The sequence below is a fragment of the Boleophthalmus pectinirostris genome, unplaced genomic scaffold, assembly GCF_026225935.1.
Source record: "Boleophthalmus pectinirostris isolate CB_2022bp ecotype Guang Dong unplaced genomic scaffold, ASM2622593v1 HiC_scaffold_2, whole genome shotgun sequence".
NCBI lineage: Eukaryota > Metazoa > Chordata > Actinopteri > Gobiiformes > Gobiidae > Boleophthalmus > Boleophthalmus pectinirostris.
In genome coordinates this window covers 43,096,743-43,110,503 of record NW_026571152.1, presented here as the reverse complement: position 1 = coordinate 43,110,503, position 13,761 = coordinate 43,096,743, and the positions used below count along the sequence as shown (strand labels likewise).

The 13,761-nt window shown below is 37.6% G+C and overlaps 1 protein-coding gene across 1 annotated transcript in view; it reads left to right on the top strand.

The window, feature by feature from the left end:
* The first annotated feature begins 12,719 nt into the window (after positions 1-12,719).
* Positions 12,720-13,761, top strand: part of LOC110170290 (ras association domain-containing protein 8) — a 61,535-nt gene continuing 60,493 nt past the window's right edge. The window contains exon 1 of the mRNA XM_055155229.1: positions 12,720-12,783. The gene's annotated coding sequence lies outside the window, so the exon portion shown is untranslated. The remainder of the gene's footprint in view (positions 12,784-13,761) is intronic.

Genomic DNA, 13,761 nt, shown 5'->3' with positions numbered 1-13,761 from the left:
ATTTCGACCGGTTTCTGCTCTCGGGGGCATGTCGCAATGAGCCCTCCTCGCGTTTTTTTTTTTTTTTTTTTTTTAATTGTCTTTTGTTGGTGTGATTTTGTGGTGGTTGAAACAAATAAAACGTTTCATTTTTGACAAAAAAAAAAAAAAAAAAAAAAAAAAAAAGAGGAAGAGAAGAGGAGAGGAGCTGCGTTTGTGTGTTTCTGATTATTTACGTGTGGAGTGTTGGTGATTGCACTGGTTTAGTCCTGGTTTAGTCCTGGTTTAGTCCTGGTTTAGACCTGGTTTAGACCTGGTTTAGTCCTGGTTTAGCCCTGGTTTAGTCCTGATGTAGTCCTGGTTTAGACCTGATTCAGACCTGGTTTAGACCTGATGTAGTCCTGGTTTAGACCTGGTTTAGTCCTGGTTTAGTCCTGGTTTAGACCTGGTTTAGTCCTGGTTTAGACCTGGTTTAGTCCTGATGTAGTCCTGGTTTAGACCTGATTCAGACCTGGTTTAGTCCTGGTTTAGCCCTGGTTTAGTCCTGGTTTAGACCTGGTTTAGTCCTGGTTTAGTCCTGGTTTAGCCCTGGTTTAGTCCTGGTTTAGCCCTGGTTTAGTCCTGGTTTAGTCCTGGTTTAGCCCTGGTTTAGTCCTGGTTTAGACCTGGTTTAGTCCTGATGTAGTCCTGGTGTAGACCTGATTCAGACCTGGTTTAGACCTGGTGTAGACCTGGTTTAGTCCAGGTTTAGTCCTGGTTTACACCTGGTTCAGACCTGGTTTAGACCTGGTGTAGACCTGATGTAGAACTGGTTTAGTCTTGGTTTAGTCTTGGTTTAGTTCTGGTTTACACCTGGTTCAGAAGTGGTTTAGTCGTGGCTTAGACCTGGTTTAGACCTGGTTTAGACCTGGTTTCTCTCATGTCGCAATGAACCCTCGCTTTTTTTTTTTTTTTTTTTTTTGGAATCGTCCAAAAAACAGCTCCAAAGAGGAAGAGGAGAGCGCTGCGTTTGCGTGTTTTCTGTGTGTTTTCTTCGTGTTTCTTCGTGTTTTCTTCGTGTTTCTTCGTGTTTCTGCGTGTTTACGTCTCGTGTGTTGTTTACTCGCGGTGGAGCGGCTGTGGGTGACTCGGTGCCGGTGTCGGGTCGCGCCGCTCGCTCCCGGCTCCGCTCACGCTGCTGTTCCGCGCTGCACAGTCAACAAAACCTAGGGGGCGACTCGTCTTTATAAAGGCTCTAAATATAAACCGGAATGTGCCGCGGAGACGTCATCCCAGGCAAGGAATTCATTTGGCGAACCGCGTCACGGCGCCTCCCTTTTCCTCCGCCGCTCCTCCCGCGCGCAGCAGCGTTCAGGAAAAGTCTGGTTTTAAAAAATCACAAACCTTATACCAATCCAACAATAGACATTATTATTATTATTCATAAATCACAAAATAAATGTGAGTATTATTGAACATAACTTTAACATACGGACGATCATTTGTTTCATTGCGTTTTGGGATTTTAAATACTCCTAAATTTCTCACTTTGAATTTTTAAACTCTGAATAAAATATGTTTTTAGTTGTCGCCTTTTAAATATTCAGCTCAAATTCAACACTTCAAAATTCAGAGTGAAAAATTTGCAGTGAAAAAAACGATTCATAAATAAAGTTTGATTTGATTTGACAAGTTAAATAAGTGTTGAATTCACAAATCTGCACTAAATTGGCTCTTAGTGTGAATTTTTTAAATAATTTCTGTCTTTGGTTTAGACCTGGTTTAGTCCTGGTTTAGTCCTGGTTTAGTCCTGGTTTAGATCTGGTTTAGTCCTGGTTTAGACCTGGTTTAGTCCTGGTTTAGACCTGGTTTAGTCCTGGTTTAGTCCTTGTTTTAGTCCTGGTTTAGTCCTGGTTTAGACTTGGTTTAGTCCTGGTTTAGACCTGGTTTAGTCCTGGTTTAGACCTGGTTCAGACCTGGTTTAGTCCTGGTTCAGACCTGGTTTAGTCCTGGTTTAGACCTGGTTCAGACCTGGTTTAGTCCTGGTTTAGACCTGGTTCAGACCTGGTTTAGTCCTGGTTTTGACCTGGTTTAGTCCTGGTTTAGACCTGGTTCAGACCTGGTTTAGTCCTGGTTTTGACCTGGTTTAGTCCTGGTTTAGACCTGATTCAAACGTGGCTCAGTCCTGCACTAAATCAGTGTGATTTTTTAAAATCATTTCTGTCTCGTGAGTCCTATTCCTGCGCTCCTTTAAACCAGCGTTTACTAAAGTTTTTGTTTTTTTCTGGAGACCCATATTTTAAAAATCACAAACCTTCGCGATCCAAGTCAATAAACATTATTCATAAATCACAAAATAAATATGAGCATTATTGAAGATTACGTTAAAATATGGACGATAATTTGTTCCATTGCGTTTTTGAATTTTAAATACTCCTGAAACTCTCACTTTGAATTTGAAGAGATGTTTTTAGTTGCTAAAATTTTGCATATACTTTTTCAGTTTGTATAAAAATGTCACCAGAAATATTTTCAAATCCTCAAATTCAACACTTCAAAATTCAGAGTGAAAAATTTGCAGTGAAAAAAAGCACTTCATAAATAAAGTTTGATTTGATTTGACAAGTTAAATAAGTGTTGAATTCACAAATCTGCACTAAATCAGCTCTTAGTGTGATTTTTTAAATAATTTTTGTCTCGTGAGTCCTGCTCCTGCTCCTGTGCTCCTTTAAAACAGCGTTTATGAAAGTTTTTTGTTTTTTTTCTGGGGATTCATATTTTAAAAATCACAAATGTTGTCCTGGTTTAGTCTTGGTTTAGTCCTGGTTTAGATCTGGTTTAGTCCTGGTTTAGTCCTGGTTTAGTCCTGGTTTAGTCCTGGTTTAGATCTGGTTTAGTCCTGGTTTAAACCTGATGTAGTCCTGGTTTAGTCCTGGTTTAGACCTGGTTTAGTCCTGGTTTAGATCTGGTTTAGTCCTGGTTTAGTCCTGGTTTAGATCTGGTTTATCCTGTTTAGTTTAGTCCTGGTTTAGTCTGGTTTAGTCCTGTTTAGTCCTGGTTTTCTGGTTTAGTCCTCTTTAGTCCTGGTTTAGTCTGGTTTAGTCTGGTTTACCTTTAGATCTGTTTAGTCCTGGTTTAGTCCTGGTTTAGATCTGGTTTAGTCCTGGTTTAGTCCTGTTTAGTCCTGGTTTAGTCCTGGTTTAGTCCTGGTTTAGTCCTGGTTTAGATTTAGTCCTGGTTAAACCTGATTAGTCCTGGTTTAGTCCTGGTTTAGACCTGGTTTAGTCCTGGTTTAGATCTGGTTTAGTCCTGGTTTTAGTCCTGGTTTAGACCTGGTTTAGTCCTGGTTTAGATCTGGTTTAGTCCTGGTTTTCCTGGTTTAGTCCTGGTTTAGTCCTGGTTTAGTCCTGGTTTAGATCTGGTTTAGTCCTGGTTTAGTCCTGGTTTAGACCTGGTTTAGTCCTGGTTTAGATCTGGTTTAGTCCTGGTTTAGTCCTGGTTCAGATCTGGTTTAGTCCTGGTTTAAACCTGATGTAGTCCTGGTTTAGATCTGGTTTAGTCCTGGTTTAGATCTGGTTTAGTCCTGGTTTAGATCTGGTTTAGTCCTGGTTTAAACCTTATGTAGTCCTGGTTTAGTCCTGGTTTAGTCCTGTTTAGTTTAGATCTGGTTTAGTCCTGGTTTAGTCTGGTTTAGATCTGGTTTAGTCCTGGTTTATCTGGTTTAGTCCTGGTTTAGATCTGGTTTAGTCCTGGTTTAGATCTGGTTTAGTCCTGGTTTACCTGTTTAGTCCTGGTTTAGATCCTGTTTAGTCCTGTTTAGATCTGGTTTAGTCCTGGTTTAGATCTGGTTTAGTCCTGGTTTAGACCTGGTTTTAGTTTTAGATCTGGTTTAGTCCTGGTTTAGTCCTTTAGTCTGGTTTAGATCTGGTTTAGTCCTGGTTTAGATCTGGTTTCTGGTTTAGATCTGGTTTAGTCCTGGTTTAGTCCTGAGTCCTGCTCCTGTGCTCCTTTAAACCAGCATTTACTAAAGTTTTTTTTTTTTTTTTTTTTTTTTTTTTTGGAGACTCTTATTTTAAAAATCACAAACCTTCAAGACCCAAGTCAATAAACATTATTCATAAATCACAAAATAAAATTGGATTTTTTCATGATTGAACATTAATGAGGATATTTTAGTGATCGTGTTTCTGAACAGTTAAACTGCCACAGAATTGTTTTTTTTTTTTATTGGATATTGGACATTTGACACATTCAAAGACGTTTAACTTTAATACATGTCTTTTTTTTTTAAACAACTTGTGACGTCTAAACATCACAAGACAGTAAATATATATTAAAAAAACACTGACCACTTTTACTTTGTGGCTTTTAACATGACGTGAGTCGTGTGTTCCTCTGTGTCTTTTATTTATTTTGTATGTGTTGTTTTGTTGTTTGTATTTATTCTTTATGTATTTTATTGTCTTTATTTATTTATTGCTATTCTATGATTTTGCTCTTATTTTATTTGACTGGTTTTATTATTTTAAGACTATTAAATCTGAGCGTTTATTTGATCATTTTATTTTATTATTGTTGTTGTTGTTATGTGTGTTTGTGCAGCACTTTGGAAACTGTTTGTTTGTGAAATGTGCGACACAAATAAAGTGGATTAGTTTGGACCATTGTTGATTTTTCTTTCCTTGTCCCGGGGGAACCAACATTTTTGTCCACGTTTGTACATCACAAGTTAAATGAGTTGAGTGTTGAATTCAGAAATCTACACTAAATCAGCTCCTAGTGTGATTTTTTTTTAATAATTGAATTTACCCTGGATGATTCTGAAGACGTCACAAGTTGTTTGAAAAAAATCCGTGATATTTATTCAAGTTAAATGTCTTTGAATGTGTCGAATTTCCAGAATCAAACCAATTTAACCGCGGTAACATTTTGTTTTACTCAAGTTTTAAACAATGAAAAACAGTCACTGAAGCAGAAATAAAAGTCGAATATTTGGACGTTAAATGTAGAACTTTTTTTTTTCTTTTCAACATCCAATTGAAACAGAAACACTGGAACAAAATAATCAGTAAAATTTTAGAAAAAGATGAGAAATGATAGAAAACACGTCTTAACATTTGAACATTTGTAGTGAGATCGGTGGACCTGTGTGCGCTTTTGTAGTGTGTGCAGCGTGTGGGTAAAAACCACAAAATATTTGATCAGAAGTGCCTTTCGTTTGGATCAGGAGAGTCAAACTTAAATTGACAGAGGCCAAAATTAAAAACTGGGACTAAGACAAACAAAAAATTTCAATATCATCTGCCTGTTTTCTCTTATTCCAAATTTGTCATGTTAAACCTTTTCTTATTCAAATAAATGTTTAATAATAGTTTTGCTTAAACATTGAATCCAGAACAAACAGAATATAAAATAATAACATTTTAAATAAATCATGTAAAAAATCTAAATATAAATGCAGGTCCAGTCACATGTGCACACACTTTAATCACTTTACACTAGAAAAATGTAAGAAAAAAAAAGGTTTATGTGAGAGCTACAGCAGCGAAGAGCTAAACAACAAAAAATAAACAAAAGTAGCTTCAAAACCAACACATTTGCAACAGTCAGCCTCACACAGGCGCCTCTCAGATCTCAAGTCTGCACTAATGAGCGTCCTTTTAATACTGACTCAAAATAATTGTCCGTAAAAATAATATAATCCAGCATGTTGACATTTAACTGTCTGTAAATTGGATTAAATGGTAAAAAGTCACATTTTTCTATAGCGCTTTTCCACATTCAAGGCACTTTACAACAACGAACCACACACACTCACACACACATTCACACACCAGTGTACGCAGACACTGTGGCAAGGTGGGTTAAGTGTCTTGCCCAAGGACACAACAGCAGCATTCATCTGTGGGAGCTGGAATCACACCAGCTCCTGTGGGTCAGTGGATCTGACGCTCGACCTGTGATGTTTATGTCAAGAGCTGGAATCGAACCACCAACCTTCAGATCAGTGGGCGAATGCTCCACCAACTGAACTACTGCCCACACGACCCTGTAGTCGATCTGTGTGCAGCAGCAGCTCTAAAACAGGTTTGATTTGATCTCACAGGACAAATATAATTATATCACAGACCAAATGTGAGTTTGACACGTCTGATTAAATGGTGACTGTTTTTGAGGCTTAAAAACACAAAAATCTGAAACCACCAGAGTGTGAAAGTTGAATTTGCATACATATATATATATTTTTTATTATTATCTTTTCATTTACATTGTTGTTTGTTTTGCATGATCATAAACGATAAAATTTCGTCCCTTTGTTAACACTACTGTTAGTTTGTACGACCATAAACAGTATGAGGTAATGTAATGTATGTATGTATGTATGTATGTATGTATGTATATATGTATGTATGTATGTATGTATGTATGTATGTATGTATGTATGTATATATACGTGTATACATATGTATGTATGTATGTATGTATGTATGTATGTATGTATGTATGTATGTATGTATGTATGTATATATGTAAGTATGTATGAATGTATGTATGTATATATGTATGTATGTATGTATGTATATATACCTGTATACATATGTATGTGTATGTATGTATGTATGTATGTATGTATGTATGTATGTATGTATGTATGTATGTATGTATGTATATATGTATGTATGTATGTATGTATGTATGTATGTATGTATATGTATATGTATGTATGTATATGTATGTATGTATGTATGTATGTATGTATATGTGTATACATATGTATGTGTATGTATGTATGTATGTATGTATGTATATATACGTGTATACATATGTATATGTATGTATGTATGTATGTATATATACGTGTATACATATGTATGTGTATAAAACTAGAATTGATTAATAAAAAAATAAAATAAAAGTTGAATTCGCTCCACCGTAGTGTTCCCGTCGACACTGCCCAAGACACAAAACTCTGGTCAGATGTGCTCAGGTCATGTACGAGTTTACGTCACAAACATCACCACCGAGTCCCGATTGACATGAAAACACAATCCAATTCACACACTTTTGCATCACCGCTAATTAGCCAAACGGTCTTAAGTTTCGTTTCTGTAAAACGTAAACAAATGTGATCAGAGCTGAATGATCTGATCAAACGGGCTGATGTGTCTATAGTGTTTATGGTTTATATGTTGTAAAGTTGAGTTTATTTATGCAGAAGATTTGAATGAAGAATCTGCACAGTGGATTGTGGGAGATCTCGTAGCTCCTTAGCTTCTTATGCTAAAGAAGCTCACGGTTTGTATTTTTCCTGGTTTATGAAATTGATTTAAGTTCATTTTTGTGCCTGCGCATTTGTAAGATTATGTCAAGAAACCGGGACACTCCATTTGATCATGTACACGTGGATATGAGTGTCTCGGTTTGTCAGTGCTCATGTAAACACAGTAACATGAACACTGACAGAACCGAGACATGGAGAATAACCAGGACACTGATGTAAACACACTCACTCACTCTACACCTGGTGATGGTGAACTGCTGTTGTAGCCACAGCTGCCCTGGGACAGACTGACAGAAGAGAGGCTGCCAATCAGCACTACCAGACCCTCTGACCACCACCATCACACACACACACAACACTTTCACAATAGGCAATGTGGGTGAAGTGTCTTGCCTAAGGACACAACAACAGTTTTGTGACTGGCGCCTCCTGTGGATCCTGATTTTCCCAGAGTCTCCATCCAAGTCCAGACCAGGACCAGACCCAGACCAGAACCTGATGAGCGTCTGAGATCTGACGGGATCAGACTTTGACAAACCGGTCTGGACACTTTTTTTTTTACTTTTAAAACACCTTGACAAGATTTTGGTGTGAATTATTTCCGTCATAATCCAGAGAATTCAAGTAAAAAACATGTTTCTTCATGCTGTCTGCGCTGAAATGAATCATGGGAAATGTAGTTCTCAGTGTTTATAAACTGTTGCTTCTGTAAAACAAAACATTTAAGCAAAAGAAACTTGAAATTTGATATTTTGTGACACCCCGAGATATTATTGTGAGACTTTTGACGATACGATACGATACATCCCTCGATACACAGACCATGATATGATACTTTTTTTTTTGATACAGTGCACTTTTGATTCACTACGATTCAATACGATATTTCAAATCAATTCAATACTGTTCATTGAAAAAACGTTCAAGTCACGGCTCTGATACTAAAAGTCTGATAAGTTTGTGCAAAGTCAAAATATTCTTGGTGATATATCGATACAGCAGCCCACAATATCGATACATTTCAATATTTTTGCACAACCCTGAGCTCTGTGTGTTGAAATAAAAAGAAATTAAAATGAAAATGAAAGATTCTCGTGAGATATATCGTATTGAATCAGAAGTGCGCTGTACCCAAAAAACGTATCGTATCGTTTGTCTGTGTATCGAGGTTCGTATCGTATCGGCCACTTCTTGATGAAACCTGCCCTAGTTCCCACAGTCATGGAAATCCTGGAAAAGCCATGGAAATTGAAAACGTCATCTTCCAAGCCTGGAAAAGTCATTGTACTTTTTAAAATGAAAATCACACATTTTACTCGTCAAAACAGTGAAAATGTCGACACAACTGCAGCTCTGTAACAAAATAATTCAGTAAAATAAACCAAAATTTACTCTTGGCGATATATCGATACTCAATATTGATACTGATTCATCACATTAAAAGACACGATATATCGATATTTCAGTATTTTTGCACAGCCCTAGTGGGAACCTTGAGCTCTGTGCATTGAAATAAAAAATAAATAAAAAACAAAATGAAAAAGAAAGGTTCTGGTGAGACATATTGTATAGAATTGTAATGAATCGAAAGTGCACTGTATCGAAAAATGTATCGTATCGTGGCCTGTTTATCGAGGTATGTAACATTTTAATGATCCAAGCCCTAGTTCTCACGTCATGGAAATCCTGGAAAAGTCATGGAAATTGAAAACGTCATCTTCCAAGCCTGGAAAAGTCTTTGAAATTTTTTAAGTTTGTGCAAAGTTAAAATAAAACTCACACATTTTACTCGTCAAAACAGTGAAAATGTCGACACAACTGTAGCTCTGTAACAAAATAATTCAGTAAAATAAACCACAATTTACTCTTGGCGATATATCGATACAGCAGTCCACGATATTGATACTGAATCATCACATTAAACGATACATTTCAATATTTTTGCACAGCCCTGGTGAGCTCTGTGCATTAAAATAAAAAAGAAATAAAAATGAAAAAGAAAAGAAAATAAATGAAAGGTTCTTGTGAGAAATATCGTATCGAATTGTATTGTGCACTGTATCGAAAAACGTATTGTATCGTGGCCTGTGTATCGAGGTTTGTATCGTATCGGCAACTTTTTAATGATCCAAGCCCGAGTTCCCACGGTCATGGAAATTGAAAATGTCATTTTCCAGGCCTGGAAAAGTCATTGAACTTTTTAAAGTCTGTGCAAAGTTAAAATGAAAATTCCACATTTTACTCGTCAAAACAGTGAAAATGAAGCTCTTACGCAAAATTATTTAGTAAAATAAACCAAAAAAATACTCTTGGTGATATATCGATACAGCAGCCCACGATATCGATACTGATTCATCAAATTAATCTATGCGATATATCGATATTTCAATATTTTTGCACAGCCCTGAGCGTCGAAATTAAAATGAAAATGAAAAATAAATAAAGTTAAATGTTCGTGACGTCACAGGATGATTGCGGTTCGGTGCGTTACTCTGCGCGGCCACACGGGGGCGGTGCAGCTTTACTTTTGCACGTGATCATAGCGACGGGCTCAGTTCAACCTTTTATGGATCGAACATCTGAACCGTTTCATTTGAGTTTCAGACTTGTTCGTGCGTAATCAGACTCAGTCACGTTTGACTCGCGCGCGCCGAGGCAGGGCATCCGGGTTTATGACGTATGACCGCGCTGCACGATGGAGCCCGTGAACCTTAGTGCTCGTGTGCGCGTTCTGGAGCTGCAGAGGCGCGTGCACAGGCCACAGAGGCGCGTGCCACAGAGGCGCGTGCACAGGCCACAGAGGCGCGTGCACAGGCCACAGAGGCGCGTGCACAGGACACTGCTCCTGTTCAGGTGGATCAATAATCAGAATATTACAAGAACTGATCATTTAAACAGGTTTGACCTAAAATTCTGCAACAAAACAGAGAGAAGAGACCTGTGTTTGTTTAAGACACGTGACCAAAATAAAAATAAATAAATAAATAAATAAAAATAAAATAATAATAATAATAAATAATTATTTAAAAAGTAAAAAAATAAACAAATATTATAAAAACGTAAAAAATAAATAAAATAAATAAATAAAAATTAAAAAATCAAAATCAAAATAAAGCAAAACAATAAACACAAAAAATGAACAAATAATAATAATTATAAAGAAAAACAATACAAAAAATAAATAAATCAATAACATCTAAATAATAATTAAAAATAAATTTTAAAAAATTATAATTAATGATGATAATTAATAATAAAAAAGTAAAACAATTAAAAACATAAATAAATAAAATCTAAATAATTTAAAAAGTAAAACAATAATAAATTAATAAAAATTTAAAAATTAAATAAAAAATTTAAATAAAGTAAAACAATAAAAAACAAAACATAAATAAATAAAATATTATTATTTTAAAAAGTAAAACAACAAAAAATAATAAATAACAATAAAAAATAACATAAAAAATAATAATTAATTTTAAAAAACTACAAAAATAAAACAAAATAAAATAAATACAAAACAAATAACAAACTGAGACATGGTGGTTGGTAATAATAAAACTGTGAAACAAGTGTGTAATTAAGTTAAAATGTTCTGCAGGACCATTCATGAAGAACATGTGAGTCAGTTTAGTCACATTTTCTTTTTGTTTTGGTCATTTTTAAGCAGATTTTCTGTATTTTACCAAAACAAATGTCAGTTTTTGTCTCTGTTTACTGTTCCAGGATCAGATTGGTCCAAAATACAGACACCTGGGACATTTTTTGAATAAAACTGGGACAAATCAGTGTCTTTTTTAACTCTTTCACTTTGGTGTTTCTGATTGTTCTGTTTCAATATGAATTCAACATTTTTGGAGATTTTCACTCACATTTTTATCACAAGTTTCAGTTTCCTGTGAAGATACACTGACCAGATTAAAACAAAAAACAAAAACTGGGACATTCACTTAATAATAAAACTGTGAAACGAGTGTGTAATTATGGAACATTATTGACGAACATGACCAACATGTGAGTCCAGTTCAGTTTAGTCACATTTTCTTTGTGTTTTGGTCCAAAACAAATGTGAGTTTTTGTCTGTTTACTGTTCCAGGATCAGATTGGTCAGAAATAGAAACACTGGGACATTGTCATTGTGTAAAACTGGGATCAAAACTGAAACTGTCCAGAGTAAACACGGACTAAACACGGACTAAACCAGGACTAAACCAGGACTAAACCAGGACTAAACAGGACTAAACCAGGTCTAAACCAGGACTAAACCAGGACTAACCAGGACTAAAGCAGGACTAAACCAGGTCTAAACCAGGACTAAACCAGGACTAAACCACGATTATGTCAGGACTAAACCAGGACTACATTAGGACTAAACCAAGAGTAAACCAGGACTATGTCAGGTCTAAACCAGGTCTAAACTAAGACTAAACCAGGACTAAACCAGGACTAAAACCAGGACTAAACCAGGACTAAACCAGGTCTAAACCAGGACTAAACCAGGACTAAACCAGGACTAAACCAGGACTAAAACCAGGACTAAACCAGGTCTAAACCAGGACTAAACCAGGTCTAAACCAGGACTAAACCAGGACTAAACCAGGTCTAAAACCAGGACTAAACCAGGACTAAACCAGGACTAAACCAGGACTAAACCAGGTCTAAACCAGGTCAGGACTAAACCAGGACTAAACCAGGTCTAAACCAGGTCTAAACCAAGTCTACATCAGGACTAAACCAGGTCTAAACCAAGGACTAAACCAAGACTAAACCAGTCTAAACCAGGTCTAAACCAGGTAACCAGTTAAAGTAGGACTAAACCTAAACCAGGACTAAACCAGGACTAAACCAGGTCTAAACCAGGTCTAAACCAGGACTAAACCAGGTCTAAACCAGGTCTAACCAGGTCAGGACTAAACCAAGGACTAAACCAGGACTAAACCAGGACTAAACCAGGACTAAACCAGGTCTAAACCAGGTCTAAACCAGGTCTTTCTCTTCTGTTTCTCTCTCTCAGTTAAACTTGTCTCGGTGTTTCTTTTTTTCCTCCGGCGCGTTGCAGCTTTAAAACGGTCCAGAATCCTTTGCGGTGCCGCGTCCCAGATCCAAAGGGACGGATTTACCAGCGCGCTGAGGGACGCTACGGCACGGCACGGCACGGCACGGCACGGCACGAGACCTCTCCTCCTCCTCCTCCTCCTCCTCCTCCTTCTTCTTCTTCTGCTCCTTCGTTTTCCTGCGGCGTCGTTTGGAGAGCGCCGCAGTTTTACGCACGGACGACGCTTCAACTTTAAACCGCCGACGCGAACATCATCAACAATCGGCGTGCGGGACGTTTGTTTCGCCGTTCGCGTCGCCGTTTGCGTCACTTTGTCGCGAGTGACCGAAGAAGTGATTTATACTGCCCGAACGCTGGACCTTTTTGGGGATTTTTCTTTTTTTTTTTTTTTTCTTTTGCATTTTTTTTTTTTTTTTTTTTTGTGGCGGAGTCTACGCGTTTTCTCGGCGTCCCGGAGAATCTGGACCGAGCGGATCCTGACGCAAAGGTAAGAACATTAGTGCGGCGGACTAAGAATAGCGGCTTAATGCGCAGCGCGGCGGAGTTTCGGGATCGGCTCAGATGCGGAGGTGACGGGAGCGTTTCAGGGACAGTTGCGGGTTTTTTGGGTTTTGGGTGTTTGGGTTTTTGGGTTTTTTTTGGGGGGGGGGGGGGGCAGAGTTTCCAGTCGAGCCCCGCACCCCGCGTCAAACAAACAAAGATGCGACGCAGCTGGAGTTTTAAAGCTGCGAGCATCAAGAGACACAAACCAGGACTAAACCAGGACTAAACCAGGACTGAACCAGGACTGAACCAGGACTACACCAGGACTAAAACTAAGTCTAAACGAGGACCATACCAGGTCTAAACTAATATTAAACTAGGACTAAACCAGGACTATGTCAGGTCTAAACCAAGTCTAAACCAGGACTAACCCAGGTTTAAAACTGGTTTAAACCAGGACTAACCCAGGACTAAACTAGGTCTAAACCAGGTCTAAATTAAGATTGAACTAGGACTAAATGAACACTAAAACAGGACTAAACCAGGACTAAACCAGGTATAAACCAGGACTAAACCAGGTCTAAAACCAAGTCTAAACCAAGTTTAAACCAGGTCTAAACCAAGACTAAACCAGGACTAAACCAGGACTAAAACAGGTCTAAACCAGACTAAACCAGGACTAAACTAAGTCTAAACGAGGACCATACCAGGTCTAAACAAGGACTACAACAGGACTACAACAGATCTAAACCAAGTCTAAACTAAGATTGAACTAAGACTAAACCAGGACTATGTCAGGTCTAAACCAGGGTTAAATCAGGACTAACCTAAGACTATACCAGGACTACAACAGGTCTAAACAAAGTCTAAACTAAGCTTGAACTAGGACTACACCAGGTCTAAACCAGGTCTAAACCAGGACCAAACTAAGACTAAATCCAGGACTGAACGGGGACTAATGTCAGGTCTAAACCAAGTCTAA